Here is a 15,651-nt window from a genome sequence, read left to right as displayed (position 1 = left end):
TTTTTTTCTGTAGTTCATTTCTAATTTCATAGCACTGTGGTCAGAGAAGACAATTGGTATGATTTCAATTTTCTTAAATTTATCAAGACTTGTTTTGTGGCCTAACATATGGTCTATCTTGGAAAATGTTCCATGTGCGCTTGAGAAGAACATGTATTCTGCAGCATTGGGGTGAAATGCTCTGAAAATATCGATTAAATCCAAGTGATCCAATGTATCATTTAAGGCTGTTGTTTCTGTATTGATTTTCTCTCTGGAAGACCTGTCCCTTGTTGTCAGAGGTGTGTTGAAGTCCCCTACTATGATAGTGTTACTATTGATCTCTGTCTTTATGTCAGTCAATATCTGTTTTATATATTTAGGTGCTGCTATGTTGGGTGCATAGATGTTTACTAGGGTTATGTCCTCTTGTCAGATCGATCCCTTTATTATTGTATAGTGCCCGTCTTTGTCTTTTAATATTTTCTTCATTTTAAAGTCTATTTTGTCAGGTACAAGTATTGCAACTCCAGCTTTTTTCTCATTTCCATTTGCATGAAATATCTTACTCCAACCCTTCACTTTCAGCCTGTGTGTGTCTTTTGATCTGAGGTGAGTCTCTTGTATACAGCATATACAAGGGTCTTGTTTTCTTATCCACTCAGCCATCCTATGTCTCTTGATTGGAGCATTTAATCCATTTACATTTAAAGTGATTATTGATAAGTACATAGTTATTGCCATTTTTAAATTTGTAGTTAGATTGTTTTCATCTTTCTTCTATTTATAGAAGTCCTTTTAGTATTTCTTGCAATGCTGACTTGGTGGTAATAAATTCCTTTAGCTTATTCTTTTCTGGGAAGCTCTTTATCTCTCCATCAACTTTAAATGATAGCCTTGCTGGATAAAGCAATCTAGGTTGTAGGCCTTTGTTTTCCATCACTTTGAGTATCTCCTGCCACTCCTTCCTGGCCTTCAATGTGTCTGCAGAGAAGTCATTTAATAGTCTTATGGGAGTTCCCTTGTATGTAACCCTCTGTCTTTCTCTTGCTGCTTTTAGGATTCTCTCTTTGTCTTTAACCTTTGCCATTTTAACTATAATGTGTCTTGGTGTGGACCTGTTTGGGTTTATCCTGGTTGGCACTCTCTGCACTTCCTGGGCTTGTATGTTGGTTTCCTTCATCAGGTTAGGGAAGTTTTCGGACATTATTATTTCAAATATGTTCTCAATCCCTGCTTCCTCTCTTCACCTTCTGGTATTCCTATGATGCGCTTGTTGTTGCGCTTGATGTTATCCCATAGGTCTCTTAAACCATCTTCATTGTTTTTTATTCTTTTTTCTTTCTGTTGTTCTGTTTGGGTGATCTTTGCTAACTTGTCTTCTAAGTCGCTGATTCAATCCTCTGCTTCATCTAATCTGCTGTTAATTCCTTCAAGTGAGTTCTTTGTTTCTGTAATTGTGTTCTTTAGTTCTAACTGGTTGTTCGTTATGATTTCTACATCCTTCTTGATATCATCTCTAAGCTCCTTAAACATTCTTATCATCAGTGTTCTGAACTCTGTCTCTGATAGGTTGGTACCTCCGTTTCATTTGGTTCCATTTCTGGAGGTTTCTTCTGTTCTTTTATTTGGGACATGTTTCTTTGTTTCCCCATTCTGGCTGACTCTCTGTGTTTGCTTCGATGTATTGGGTAGATCCCCTAGAGTTCTTAGTTCTTGCTGGGTTATCTTATGTAGTATGTGTCCTTTATATTTGACTTGCACTACTTCATTCTTCTCCTCTGTGTGTGCTCCAAAGGTGACTCTTGTGTTGTGTATATTGTCCTGTTAAAGATCTTTAATTGCTTTTCACTTGTGAGTAGGTGGGTTTAACTCCTAGGTTGACTAGTTGTGAGACTTGGCTCTGCCCACCGCAGGGTGTTCTGCTGCGTGAGGGTTGACCGCTTAAATGTGGTTTGGCCTCTATGGGCTCTTGTGCCTGTAAAGAATTCCCTCCGGGTGTGTCACTTGTAGGTCAAACTCGGTAGTACTCTGGCTTGGTCTAGAGTTGACCTCTGGATATGTTGAATCTCGTGCCTCTTAAGCTGGGCCCTGATATGGCAATTTCAGAACAGAGCAAATCACCAAGCACAACAACAACAATAAAGAAAAAATCAGATACATTCACATGTAAAAACAACCAACAACCCCCACTCAACACAGGCAAAGATATCAAAGATATAAAGACAAAACAAAACAAAACAAAAAGCAGCGCCAGTCTTGGCTTAAGCCCACCAAGTAATCTCCAGGTTGTCCTCTGCTGTACCAAAGAGTCCCCTGCGTATTGTGCAGGCGGAGCCGGTCACCTGGTGCCCAGAGTGACGTTGGGACTGCAGATTTAGATGTGTGGGGCTGAGGGGTCTGGACGGTATTTTTTATAAAGCCAGTGCAGTTTCTGCCCTTGCCTGCACATATGCACACTGAGAGTAGCACCACCAACCCTGTGTCCAGTTCTCCTGAATCTTAGGGCACTTCTTCCGTGTGTGTGTGTGTGTGTGTGTGTGTGTGTGTGTGTGTGGCAGACAGGAGATTTCTGAGCTGCTGAAAGCTGGGAGCTGCGTCTGCCGTCTGCCGCTTACTGCTGATCCCTGGGAGTGCCTCCAGTTGTAATTGCCCCGCCCTAGGCAGGCCAGAAAGGGTGGGGGCTGGGGATGGAGGGGTCTTCTCTTTCCCAGCCCAGCTGTGTCACACTCTTCCCACAGGCCAGAAAAGGTGGTGGCTGGGGGCAGAGGAGTCCCCTCTTTCCTAGCCCAGCAAAAACCACACTCCTCCCAGCCTCCTCCCTGGGCCAGAGCCGCCTGCCAGTCTTCCCAGAGCCCGAGCACCCCAAGGCTCCTCTGCAATCTGACACCAATCCTCAGTTCAGGGGCCAGTTCAAGTCTCTGGAATGGCGGGGGTAGGATTGGAAGAGCAGGGGGAGGGGCCCAGGTATGGAGTTTGTGTCCTTTGTGCGGCCTAGGGCTTAACTGGAGATATCAGCTGAGGTTATTGCCTCAAATGCTAGATATGCTGCCCCCTCGGTGGGAGAGATCAGCTGTGGGACGCAGGGAAAGAGCCCACCTCCTGGCTTTTGTGTTCTCTGTTCCGTCCTGGGATCTCCTGCGTCTCTGCAGCTGCGGATGTCGGCCGCATCCCCACAGCCACAGATGCTCCGCTCCCTTCCCTCTTCCCCTGCTCGCCCAATTTTCCCCACCTGCAAGTGATCCTTGCATGAGACTCTTAGCTGTTCTGTGTGATGAGCAGAGAGTCCTTTGATGGGTTATAAATGTCCCGTTTCTAATAAGATCCGGAGGAGAACGCAAAAAGTGCGCCCTGTTGCTGCCATTCCTATATCTCCACTTGTTTTAAAGTCTATAATTTTCATAATCTTGGGAGGTTCTCTATAAAACCATCATGGTCCAGTAGGTACCATAGAATAGTTAATTGGGAAAAACTTTACATATGTAATGAGATTAGGGTCCTTACTAAAGGCCTCTTATCTTCAGTGATTACCAGAGTATATATAATGGAGAGAGAAGTTATCCCTGCTTTCAATCTTGGAAAAACTTTATCCAAGAGTAAAATCCTAATAAACATCAGAGAAGTCAGCTTTCCGTGAACCACTATAATTGTGGGAAAGTCTCTGGTCAAAGCTCAAATCTTATATATCAGAATATTCATACTGTAGAGAAGACTGACAAATGTAGTGAAAGTGGCAAATCCTTGAACCAATCTTTAAATCTTACTGAACATCAGAATATTCATACTGGGGATGAACCCTGCAAATGTAATCAGTATGGGAGAGTATTTAGGCAATTACCCAATTTAAACAGATGTAGGAAAATCCATATTGGAGAGAAATCTTACAAATGTAAAAAATGTAAAGCCTTTAATTGGCATTCAAATCTTATTCAACATCAGAGAATTTATACTGGAGAGAAGCCGCACAAATGTAGAGAATGTGGCATAACCTTTAACCATTGCTCAAACTTTACCATCCATCTGAGAATCCATACTGGAGAGAAACCTTACAAATGTAGAAAATGTGGCAAAGCCTTTAACCGAAGTTCAAACTGTACTCAACATCAGAGAATTCATACTGGAGAGAAGCCTTAGAAATGTAATGAATGTGGCAAAGCTTTTAACCAGTATATGTACCTTATTCAACATGTGCCAATTTATTCTGGAGTGAAGACTTACAAATGAAGAGAATGTTGCAAAGCTTATAATTACTGCTCAAGCCCTATCCAATATCAGAGAATTCGTAGTGTAGAGCAACAATAAAAATGTAAACAAAATAGCCAAACCTTTACTCAGCATTCACAGCATAAACAGCATATGAGAATTCATAATGTAGAGAAACCATAAACCTGTAAAGAGTATGACAAGCACTTCAGCTCATACTTAATATCAGAGAATGCATAGTGGAGAGACATTCTACATTTGTAATAAATGATAAAAGACCTTTGTCCAAAATATAAACTTTAGAAAACTCCACAGAATTCATGCTGGAAAGTGACTTTAAAAATGTGGGAAAGCATGTAATCAAAAATGGAAATTAAGGGCTAGCTGGGTCGCTGTGTGGCTCAGGTGGTTGGAGCGCTGTGCTCATAACACTGAGGTCACCGGTTCGATTCCCATATAGGCCAGTGAGCTGCACCCTCTACAACGAGGTTGAGAACAACAGCTTGACTTGGAGTTGGGGAAGGAGTAAAGGGAAAAAGAAAAAAAATAATAAAACAGAGAATTCACAGTAAAAGTAGTAAGTCAGCAACACTTTACAGATACAACTTTAAATCACAATACTTTTTATAGAGAGAAACCCAAACTTAAAAAACCTAGATAACTTAATACTTATTCATATACATCAAAGTTTATGTGATGGAAGTTTGGACAGGTTTAATTACTTAAAATGTATCCTTTATATTGACAGTATTTGAGATTTTTTTGAAAAGGAAATATTATTAATCTGATTCAACTCTTTAATCACTTCAGGCTATTCCTTTACGTCTAGTGTGTATGTGAATCATGGGGTTGATTGTTGCTGCCTCAGACACCTGAGAGTCTGTGTACATTAGGTGGGATTCACTCATGGAAGATTGAACACAATGTAGTGCACAATGTACGAAGAAAATGTAAATGTAAATGAAGATGCTATTTGTGATTAACTTAGAAAGTTGATGTAAGTCACCATGAAGTGGATATTCAGGGCATCATTCTTTGCATTAATGTAAGACAAGAGGAATATTGTGAATATTAACTAGTTTTACCAAGTGCTTTTTAAGGAAAAGAAGGTGGCAGTTCATTAAAATCCTGATGTATCTTCATAGTGGTCATAGATAGAAGTCATGAATATTATTTGATGTTGAAATAAAGAAGTCTTCAGAGATATCTGAGAAAATTATAGATAACTCATTCTTAAGTGCATTAAATTATTTTATATCCATGTTTACGAAATAATTACGCTCCATCTTGAAAACCATAGGAAGCACAGGTCTCAGGTAACAATATCTGAAGAATAGGAGTGCTTGTAATGCGGTTTTTTGGTGTTTTTGTTTTTGTTTTTGTTTTACTTTTATTAGCATTTATCTAATGCTGAATTTACTCCTGGGCCACAAGTTTTTGTTTCTTCAGTTTCTTCTGGGAGATCTTTGTCTTTTCTGCAACCTCCTCTTCTTGTTTAGGAACAATCTGCTGTTTTCCAGTGAGGACCATCTCACTGTGGCAGGGGGAGCTCATGTGTGGGTTAATCCACCCGTGAGCTCTGTAAGTTCTACGCAGCATCTTGGGAGCTTTGTTCACCTGGATGTGCTCAATGACCAGTCTACATCCACACCCTGAAGTTCAGCGTTACTCTCTGCATTTTTAAGCAAGTGCAGTAAAAATTCTGCACTCTTTTTGGGCCACTGACCCTGCATCCATCCCCACTCTGGCCTGGGCACACCTCCCAATTCCACCATTGTAACAACAGAATGGCACACACTGCTTTTGTAACGTGACATCCTTTAGATACTTGGTGCCTTTTCAGATATGCATACCTTTGATGGCCTGGGCAGTCTCACAAGTGTTCTTAAAATGAACCCGTAGATTTGAACCTCTCGATTTACATGATTTTATGGGGTTCCCTGGGTCAAGCGAATAGCGAACCATTTTCAGAGGTCACCTCTGGCCCCTTACCAGAAGGGGAGTTGTAATGCATATTTTGACCAATGATCGTACAGTGGATTTGCAATGCTTTATTTAGACTATGTGTGAACTTATTTTCATGAATAAAGCTGAATAAATTTGAATGTGTTAACACTGATATGTAATGAATGAAGTATTATCTTGCCACCAATATTAACCTATCCTACTTTCTTCAAGGTTGTGTTACTATTCAGTAATGCAGTAAAATGGCAACACTAGCAATCCCTTTTTCCAGTGACCTTAAACTTCATGTGTGAAAAGATTTGACCCATAGTTTATATATCTTTTTCTCCTTATTGTAACTACTGTGACATTATGATGGTTGCAATAAAGATATAGTATTTTTGAGAGTTGAACTAAACTACTTCATGATGTTGGTGCCTTGGCATTCATTTTGTGTAGCTAAGGAGCCTTGAACTGACACTACCTGCCTGCTAGTGTAGACACTAGACAAAAGCCCACAGAGTCACAAGGAAATGTAATTTCCTGATATGTCTTCTCCAGCAGCCCATGAGCAATAATCTCCCTTGTACCTCAGGGCCTTCACCTTGGATGCCCCTCAGATAAGATCTCGACAGAGCTTACCAAAACTTTTCTTTTGAGTTCATGAACCCCAAAGCACTCCTTCCATGGACCCTACTAAAGGCATATGCCCTGGGTTCTGCCTCTCTGCTTGTAGCCTGCCTCAGCCTCCCCATGTAGCCCCTTGAGGTGTGCTGTGTACTTCTATCAGGACTTATGAGTAATCAAGTTGACCATTTCAATATCGCTGTGGTATTTTGTCTAACTGCTGCTCATCATCCAACACCAGGTTACTGTGCTTAACAAATGCTAATTTAACAAGGTCAAAATAACTGTGATTAGAAACCATACTATTGGGATTCTGAATCACTGTTTATGACTTTTTACCCTGCATATTTTTCTTTGCATGTGGCCATTTTCTGAGCCCACATAACAGATTTTCATTGTTTTGATATACACGGAATACGATATGTAAATACAGTAACCTAAAGATGTAATTTGGGAGTACAAGGACTAAGGAAGTAGTGTGTGTGTGTGTGTGTGTGTGTGTGTGTGTGTGCGTGTATACACATTGTTAGAATGAAAGGGAAATGATAAAAGTTGGTAGTTTAAAAATATTTGATGATTTACTAGCAAGTTAGAAATCTTACAGATTCATAATATGAATTATTTTCTGTACATTACATTGAACTTAGTTCTCCCAAATCTTATGGCTCTTGGTTTAAGAACCTCCCATTGTAATCTTGCCTTGTTTACTTTCCTTTGTCACTTGTAAGACCTACCATGTTTTCCTTACTCCATATTTCATGAAATATTGCATACGTATGACTGCAGGGATTTTAAGAATGACTTTATTTGAATTTAATGGAGTACAGAAATCATCTTGAAAATGGAAGTAATTCTACAGTGGGCATATTAAGTTGTAGTTTTAGTATACTTTTTCCTTTTATTAGAGAAAAACACTATTTAAGTCCACATTTCTTTAGTTATTTTCACTTACAAATGATGTCACCTAAGTTATTCACTCTTTGACAATTCAGGTGAAAACTTGGTGACATCATAAGTCATGGAGTTGATTTGATGTTTGTATGAAGTGAGCAAACATACAGGACAATGTTTTGTGTGTAAAAGATATTCCACAATTAGGATAAATATATTCCAATAGGAGTGATGTAGCCACAGGTAGGAGATGAAATCTATTCAGGATGAGGAATTGACATGAATTTGGCATATAGAGGGAGGACACCTGTTCCCAGGCTGCACTAGTGACTCTGAAATTATTAAGACAAACTCTACTTGTTTCATTTCCTAATTATCTCTAGTTCCTCTATTTCTTTCTATTTTCATTGTCAGCTATATGTATAGCTATATGCTGTACGCAGCCATTCTCCTTTGAAATGGGATGGCTGCAGCATCTCACTGCTGTCCCCCTCACACATGATCCATGCAGGTCATTGTAGGTTCTGATGAGTAGTTCAGATTTCTTCTAATGCAATGACACACATCAGATTTTGATGAAAAGTTTCAATTATATTTTTTCATGAAAAAGGCCACAACTCATGTTTTTACGCTTAATCCTCTATATCTGACTGTGAATATTTAATGCTGGAAAATGACAGAATGGCATTTGTGTATTTGAAAATTGGAATGATTTTCCTGATCCTGGTTTTCATTAGAACCCTGAAGAATTTCTGCATGTTATATCATTCTCTTCTCTTTTACTGCAGTGGAACCCAGGACATGTTCAACAGGTTTTCTTCTCAGTCATCTGAAATAGCCAACTGTTGGTCATATTTCTAGAGGAATCCCAGAGATCACAGCAGCTTTTGGTTTGAGACATTTTCTTCCATGATTTTGGATGCAAGTTTATTTTCTATATTCACAGCATGATCAGAGGTATGTCCATTGGCACTACCCATCCCTTGAGTGTCTTCCAAGCCATCATCATCAGCCTCAGGAATTTCAGGTGGGCAGAGCTTAAAGTAAAAGCTCCAAAGTCCATTGGCTCCTCCGGTGTCCCATGCTGGATCTTGCAAAGGCTGGTAAATATCTGAATTCTGATCCTTATGCCTGCCCAATGGAACAAAACAAGCCACAGAAACTATAGATAATGGATAATGTTCTATTATGCTTCCTGACATAGCTATAAAGTTACTATATGCAGCTTTCATATCTATCCCTGATGTTTTGTGTTTAGGACTCATTACCTGGGATGTGGCTGCATTGTTTTTATTCTGTACAATCCAAAGCAGAGGGCCCAGAACATTCATAGGAACAATAACTCAGCTAAATGGGAGTTGCTCCATTTCCTGGTACTCTGGTGAGGAACGCAGGAGGTCTAGAAATGCAAATGGTAGATAAATGCATTGATTCTATTTCATGTGGTCATTAGAAAAACATTGCACTTTCAGTCTAGAGCAAATAGCTAAATGGTTGACTTTAGGATTGTGGGCTCAGTGCAATGAAGGGGTGGATGGTTTACAGGAGTCATTGGCTTTTTCAGCCAATTTCCTTTTTCTGTTGTGTGAGATCTGATGTCACCCCTTGAAAGGCCATCAACAGAAGAGGTGGGTTTTTAAAAAAATAATATTATTATTAGTAATAGTACTATTACATTTCATTGACCTATTTAAGAATAAAATAGTTTCTAATATAATTGTCCCAGAAAACACTAATTATTTATGGTTAACTGCTAGTTATTTTATGTTAACAAATAGGCAATTAGGTTAAACAGAATAAGATACAAAGCCTGGGAATTAAGTTTTATGGGCAAGCTTAGGAAAGCCAGAGCTGGAAGGAACCAAGAGATAGGAAGTCGAGAGCCCACTGTCTGCCCCACGTGTACCCAGATCCACCCCTTCTGGGGCTGTGTCCAGGTCTGGCCAGATCCTGGGATCTCCCCTCACTGAACAGATTAGAGGAGACCAGAGTTTTCATTGGCTGCTTCTTCCACCTCTCTAAGGCTGGTGTTCAAATTTTCACAACACCCAAAAGTAGATAAATGGGAGCAAAGACCTGTATGTTTTAGTGCCTTAATTTCTGTCTTTCTGGTTTCTCCTGTGCTTTAAGAGCCATCCCATCCAGGACCCTTTTCTCCATTCCTTCAGATCCAGGAATTGCTCAAATTACAAAAAAGTAAGTACACACATTCATTGTGAAACGATTACCATAATCAAGTTAATTGACATGTCCATCATCTCACAGTTACAACTTTATTTTTGTAATGAGAATTGTTAAAATATGTCTCTTAGCAAATTTCAAGTATACAATCCACTGTTATTATCTATGCAGTAAATGAGACTTCCACAACTTACTTATCCTGGATAAGTAAAACTTGATACAATTTCACAAACATCTCCACATTTCCCCCACCCCAACCCCTGGCAACCACCACTCTACATTTTGTTTTTATGAGTTTGACTTTTTTAGATTTCACCATTGAGATCATACAGTATTTGCCTTGATGTGTCTTAATTTCACTTAGCATAATATCCAGTTTGTCATAATATCCAGTTTATCTATGTTGTCATAAACAGGAAGGTTTCATTATTTTTTTAGAATAAATTGTGGGTGGGTATGTGTGATCACATTTTCTTTCATCCTAGTCACTAGTGAAACTAATGAGGTACCACTTCATATTTATTTTTCTAGAATGTCTAAAATTGGTAACACCCAATTTCATTGAGAATGTGGTATGGTTAGAATTCTCATATGTTGCTGATGGGAGTGGAAAACTGCTTGGCAGTTTTTAGTTATAAAATTAATCATTTACCTACCGATTACAAAAAAAAAAATGAATATAAACGGCAATGACAAACTACTGAACTACACTCCACCCGTTCTTTCTGTATTTCTCCCATTCTCTTCTTAGCTCCTATTCCACAGAAGCATTTTTGTTGTTGTAAATTAATGATAGAGAAACATAAAGGAGAAAAACAGGGCCCTACAATCTACATCCTCATGTGAAATATATTTAGTACCCAACACCCAGGTTTTTCTGAGGATTAATTCACTTACTCGTCTGTGATGTTCCTAACACAATGCACCATAACCAACTTGTGAGTACACAGTAGCTGCTTAACAAACATTGCATTAATGAATGTATATCACTAGTTTTACAAATACACATTTGCTCAGACACTAAGTCCTTCTCTAGCCTTCTGTAAACTTGAGTGAGCCAGCAAAGTATATTGTCCCTTAAGGCAGTGATTGCTGGTCTTCACTGGGAACCGACAGTATTTGTGTTGAGATAAGATGGTTGGTGTAGGATGTCAGGTGTGCTGTATCTGCTTTCTCTGGTGTAGTGCTACAGGTAATGAATGAGGTGTAGGGGGTGCAATATCAGGATGTACATGGAACTTGTTAAGCAAATTCATGGGCCCCACTCCAAACCTGCAGAATTACAATGTTTCAGGATACAGTCTAGAAGAACACATGGTTTGTATGCGCATTAAAACTTGAGAAGAAGGGTAGTTATCGTGGTTCTCAGCCCACTGGGATAATGTGGGGTTTTAAGAAGGATCATAACCTGTGTCCTCTACCTCAGAGTCTGTCTGTTGGTTCTGGTTGGAGCATCAGTGTTGTTTTATTTAGGTGCTCCAGGTGAATCTAAGATGAGGTCTGGGTTAAGTCAAAGGCTCCTTGTTGGGTAATTTATGAGTTGAGTGCAGCCTTTGGTCCAATGGTAGGTAATAGTGTTTGTTCTATGTGGGTTTGGAAAGGGAGGCCAGTGTTGCCTAAATGCCCATCTGTAGAAGAATTTGTGTCTATGGGAGGGGAGGGCGATGGCTCCCATCTATGCCCTTCACCACATCCCACCTTCCCTGTTTGATTCAATATGCCTACCTTCATATATCTCAATGTGTGGATCTCTCAGATGTGTTTGTGTGTTGAGTAGGGAATATTTTTTTGAATTATAGCTGCCCAACTTGTTGTAATTTCAAGGGGAGAGACCTGGACATCTTCTCATGCTGCCATGATGCTGACGTCACTCGCAAATTAAAAATTTTTGTACAATGTATAAAACCATCAATGAAACAAAAAGACAACCTACTGAATGGCAGAAGATATTTGCCAATGATACATACAATAAGCGGTTAATATCCAAAATATATAAGGAACTCATACAACTTCACATACACACAAAAACCAAATAATCTGATTTTTAAAAATGGGCACGGGTCTGGGCCCCCAAGGAATCCTCAGTGGAAATTCAACCCTTATGTTTTTCAAGAAACATCCTGGCTATGTCGATGTGCCTACACTGAATCACATCCATAAATGGACACACTTGTCTGTAGTCTGGTTCATAGTGGCACCTTCTTCCTGATCCTGTATTTTTTGTTTTTAATTTACTTTTAATTATAGTTTACATACCATAGTATATTAGTTTCAGGTGTACAACATAGTGATTAGACAATTTACATAACTTATGAAGTGATCATCCTTCATACGTACATAAATCTAGTATGCATTTAGCACCACATATAGTTATTACAATATTATTGACTATATTCTGTACTTTACATCCCCGTGACTATCTTTATAACTGGCAATTTATACTTCTTAATCCCTTTCACCCTTTTCACCAATCCTCCTAACCCCCTTCCCATTTGATGACCATCAGTTTGTTTTCTGTGTCTATGAGTTTGTTTGCCAGATGGGGGTTGGGGGAGTGGGTGAGAAAGGGGAAGGGATTAAGAAGTACAAATTGGTTGTCGCAAAGTAGTCATGGGGATGTAGGGCATAGCATAAGGAATATAATCAATAATATTGTAATAACTATGTGTGGTGTTTTAATTAAGCATTCCTTCCACAAAATAGGTAACTGTGAGGTAGTGAATGTGTTGAGGCAAATATTTCTTTATGCACATGTAGTTTGTAAGTAAAAGGATAGTCATTCTCCAAAGAGGACATACAGATGGCCAATAGACAGATTGGGGGAAATTTTTGTAGGATCTCTTGATCCTCCTTGTGAGAGGGTGATCCTGGTGGGGTTTCTGAAGAAAAGCCTGCAGGAGAGTGTGAGCCTCCTCAGTCTGTAGCCCCTTGGTACTCCACACTCTCACACTAGTCCACTCTCGACCTTCAGCAGTTCGTTAAAACTTTGTAGATGCCACATTTTACTAGCTTCTATGTCATTCAGTGGCATCTGTCCCAGGAATCAAATGCTTAGGTCTTGTTTCTCCCTGAAGGGACTGTCTCACTCACCAGATTTCGTGGTCCTTGTTTGCACCATGACCTCAGATCTCTAATAGTTTCAGGAAAACTTATGAATTTGTACTTTTCCCACCTTTTTTCTAGTTGTAAATATGAGAGCAATGCACTTTCCAGCTCCATGTATATCTCCAAGCTGAAACTGGAACAACCTGTCCTATTGTTTTAAATTCACAAAGCTCTACTTTATCACTTGGATTTAGGCACCCTGAGCAGAGTGTGTGGGCAAGCACCTGGTCTGCAATCCTCTGAGATTTTTTCTTCTTGGCTTTCATCAAGACCTCCTCTTCTTTCCAGAAAGTCAAACAACCTTAAATACTCTTGAGGGGAGCATTAAAACCTTACTATGGGTAATTATTTGTAGGCTTCCACCTAGTCCTCAACTTTGAAATTACAGAGTTTGGGTTTTTTTCCCCTTTCCTATGTACCTGACCAAGAAGACAGGAATGTATCCTGGCCTATTGTCTAATTGAGAAGAGTCACAGAGGACCAGATAGAGTTCCAGGGAAATCACAGTACATAATGTGTCGTAGTATTTTCCTGATATGCAAGGAAGTGACCAATGATGCTAATGAAGAGAGTGTCATAGCCGATGAAAAAGTATAAAGAAAAATCAATGTGTAAGAGTCTAACCTCAACTAAGGAGAAAGAGGCTGCTGAAAATTGTTTTTGAAATAGTAGATGTGTAAGATTACTCAGGAGATTCATGAGCAATAAATCCAAGCACTGACTTAATGGAAGAGATAAATGATTAAAGGAAACCAGAATAAGTCACCCCAAAATATGCTTCTTTGACTTAAAAATTATTTTGTGCTGAAGGAAATGAAGATGCTTCAAACACAGAAAAAGTTCCCCCTCTCTGCCTACAATCAGAAAATAAATTCTCCTTTGACTGGTGATAGATTCTTATCAGCCCAAAGATGACACCAGAGAAATCTGCAAACAAACTTCACTCCATTAGTTTCCTCCCATATAAAGAGGATGCCAAAAAAATGTACACACATTTTAAGAAAGGAAAACTGTATTAAAATTGTAATAATATATACTGATAACAAAGATGAATACAAGTCACATTTGACTTCTGCAATTACAAGAGGTGCTCAAAGTGGTTACCATCAGTGTCCAGACACTTCTAATTATGGCGAACTACTGCGTGGGCAACATTGACCAAAGTGTCTACTTGTATGTATATTTTTGGCAACCCCGTTTTGTTGTCCTTGGAAGCCTAAAATTCCTTTCCTTGTCCTGTCATTTCTCTACAAATTTACTGTTCTTTGCTGAAGATGCTATATGATGTAAAATCCTAAACTGCCGTTTGAGTGTTTTGTTTCAGGTGTCTTGTGGTGATATGCCACTGCACAGTTTAATACACTGTTTTGCTCTTGTTAATCTGTCTTTTATTACAGGGTCTCAGCCAAGAACTCAAAAGGGTAGAGAGAATATTATTTTCTTCCCCTACATGATCAAGAAGTTCTTAGATTGTGACTGTAATATTTTTTGACTATTTGTATTGGTGAATGGTGAAATGTCTAGTCTTTATTCTTTTTCCTCTTATTCCATTTTAAGTGGAGACATTAAATTATTACCTATTTGTCCATTTAATGTTACAAATATTTCCCTTAAATTCATATATGTTAAGTTTTTGTTTTTCCTTTATTTATTTGTTTATACCATTCAGATATTTTGGAGATTTATAAATATTAAGATGTACAAATAACAAGCATAATGAGGTTGTCTCTCTCTACTCATATATACACATCTATTAGTATTTCCCTCCTTGGTTATGTTTAGAAAAACTTTAGCCTAAACCAAAATAATAAAAAATATTTACAAGATATTTCTTCAGATTGTTTTTGCCACCTTTAATTATTCAGTTCATCTTTTATGTGTACAAGGATGGAAAATGTAATGCAACGAAGAATATAATGTACTCATAACTTCACCTGTACACGATGTTAGTCAATTTTCTTAGCACTTTATTGGACAAGTTAGGCGTTTTCTGGTGGTATTAAAAGTTATCATTACCATAGGTTGTCATTATTGCAGAGGATATAATAGGCCAAGCGTCCCAAATTCAAGGATCTCAGACCTAGACATGCATGCAATAACGGTACACGATATGTAATCTCTTTTGACCTCAGAAGCTTCAACTCTGAATGGAAATTTCAGAGCACCTGTGCATTTCAGGTGTAATGAGTATTTTGGAAAGGGAAAGACACACCTGAACACACACACACAATGGATAGATTTATGAACCCATGTTCAGGTGCTCACACCAGGCATGCACGTGATGGTCCTCGGGGTCAATCACTGATTCTCCAGGGCGCGCGCACACTCATGCACGCATGCTTAAGACCTCCTAAAAGAACTCACAGTCCCTGTGGGGACAGAGCCCCAGAGAGCAGTTTTCAGGCTCTCGGGCCTGCCATGGAAAGGTGCTGGCTCAGGTAGTAAATGGCCATCAGTTGTAACCAGTTAGCCATTAGCCACTAATATAACAGTCGTGGCTATGCTGGGGGGTTGGTTGGCAGAGAAGCGGATGGCGGATAGCGCATCATCGTGTGGATCCTATTCCTATGTCTCCCACACATCCGCCAGTGAGAACATAGTGGTATGAGCCCCCCATCTATCCTTGATGTTTCTTTTTGGGCTCACCATATCCTGCGTTCTTGTGTGGGGAGCAGGAGCCGAGACCCTGCATGACAGTCCCCCCCCCCCCCCCCCACACAC

This window comes from Rhinolophus sinicus, linkage group LG11, assembly GCF_036562045.2.
Source record: "Rhinolophus sinicus isolate RSC01 linkage group LG11, ASM3656204v1, whole genome shotgun sequence".
Classification (NCBI taxonomy): Eukaryota; Metazoa; Chordata; class Mammalia; order Chiroptera; family Rhinolophidae; genus Rhinolophus; species Rhinolophus sinicus.
This window is presented reverse-complemented; position numbering follows the sequence as displayed.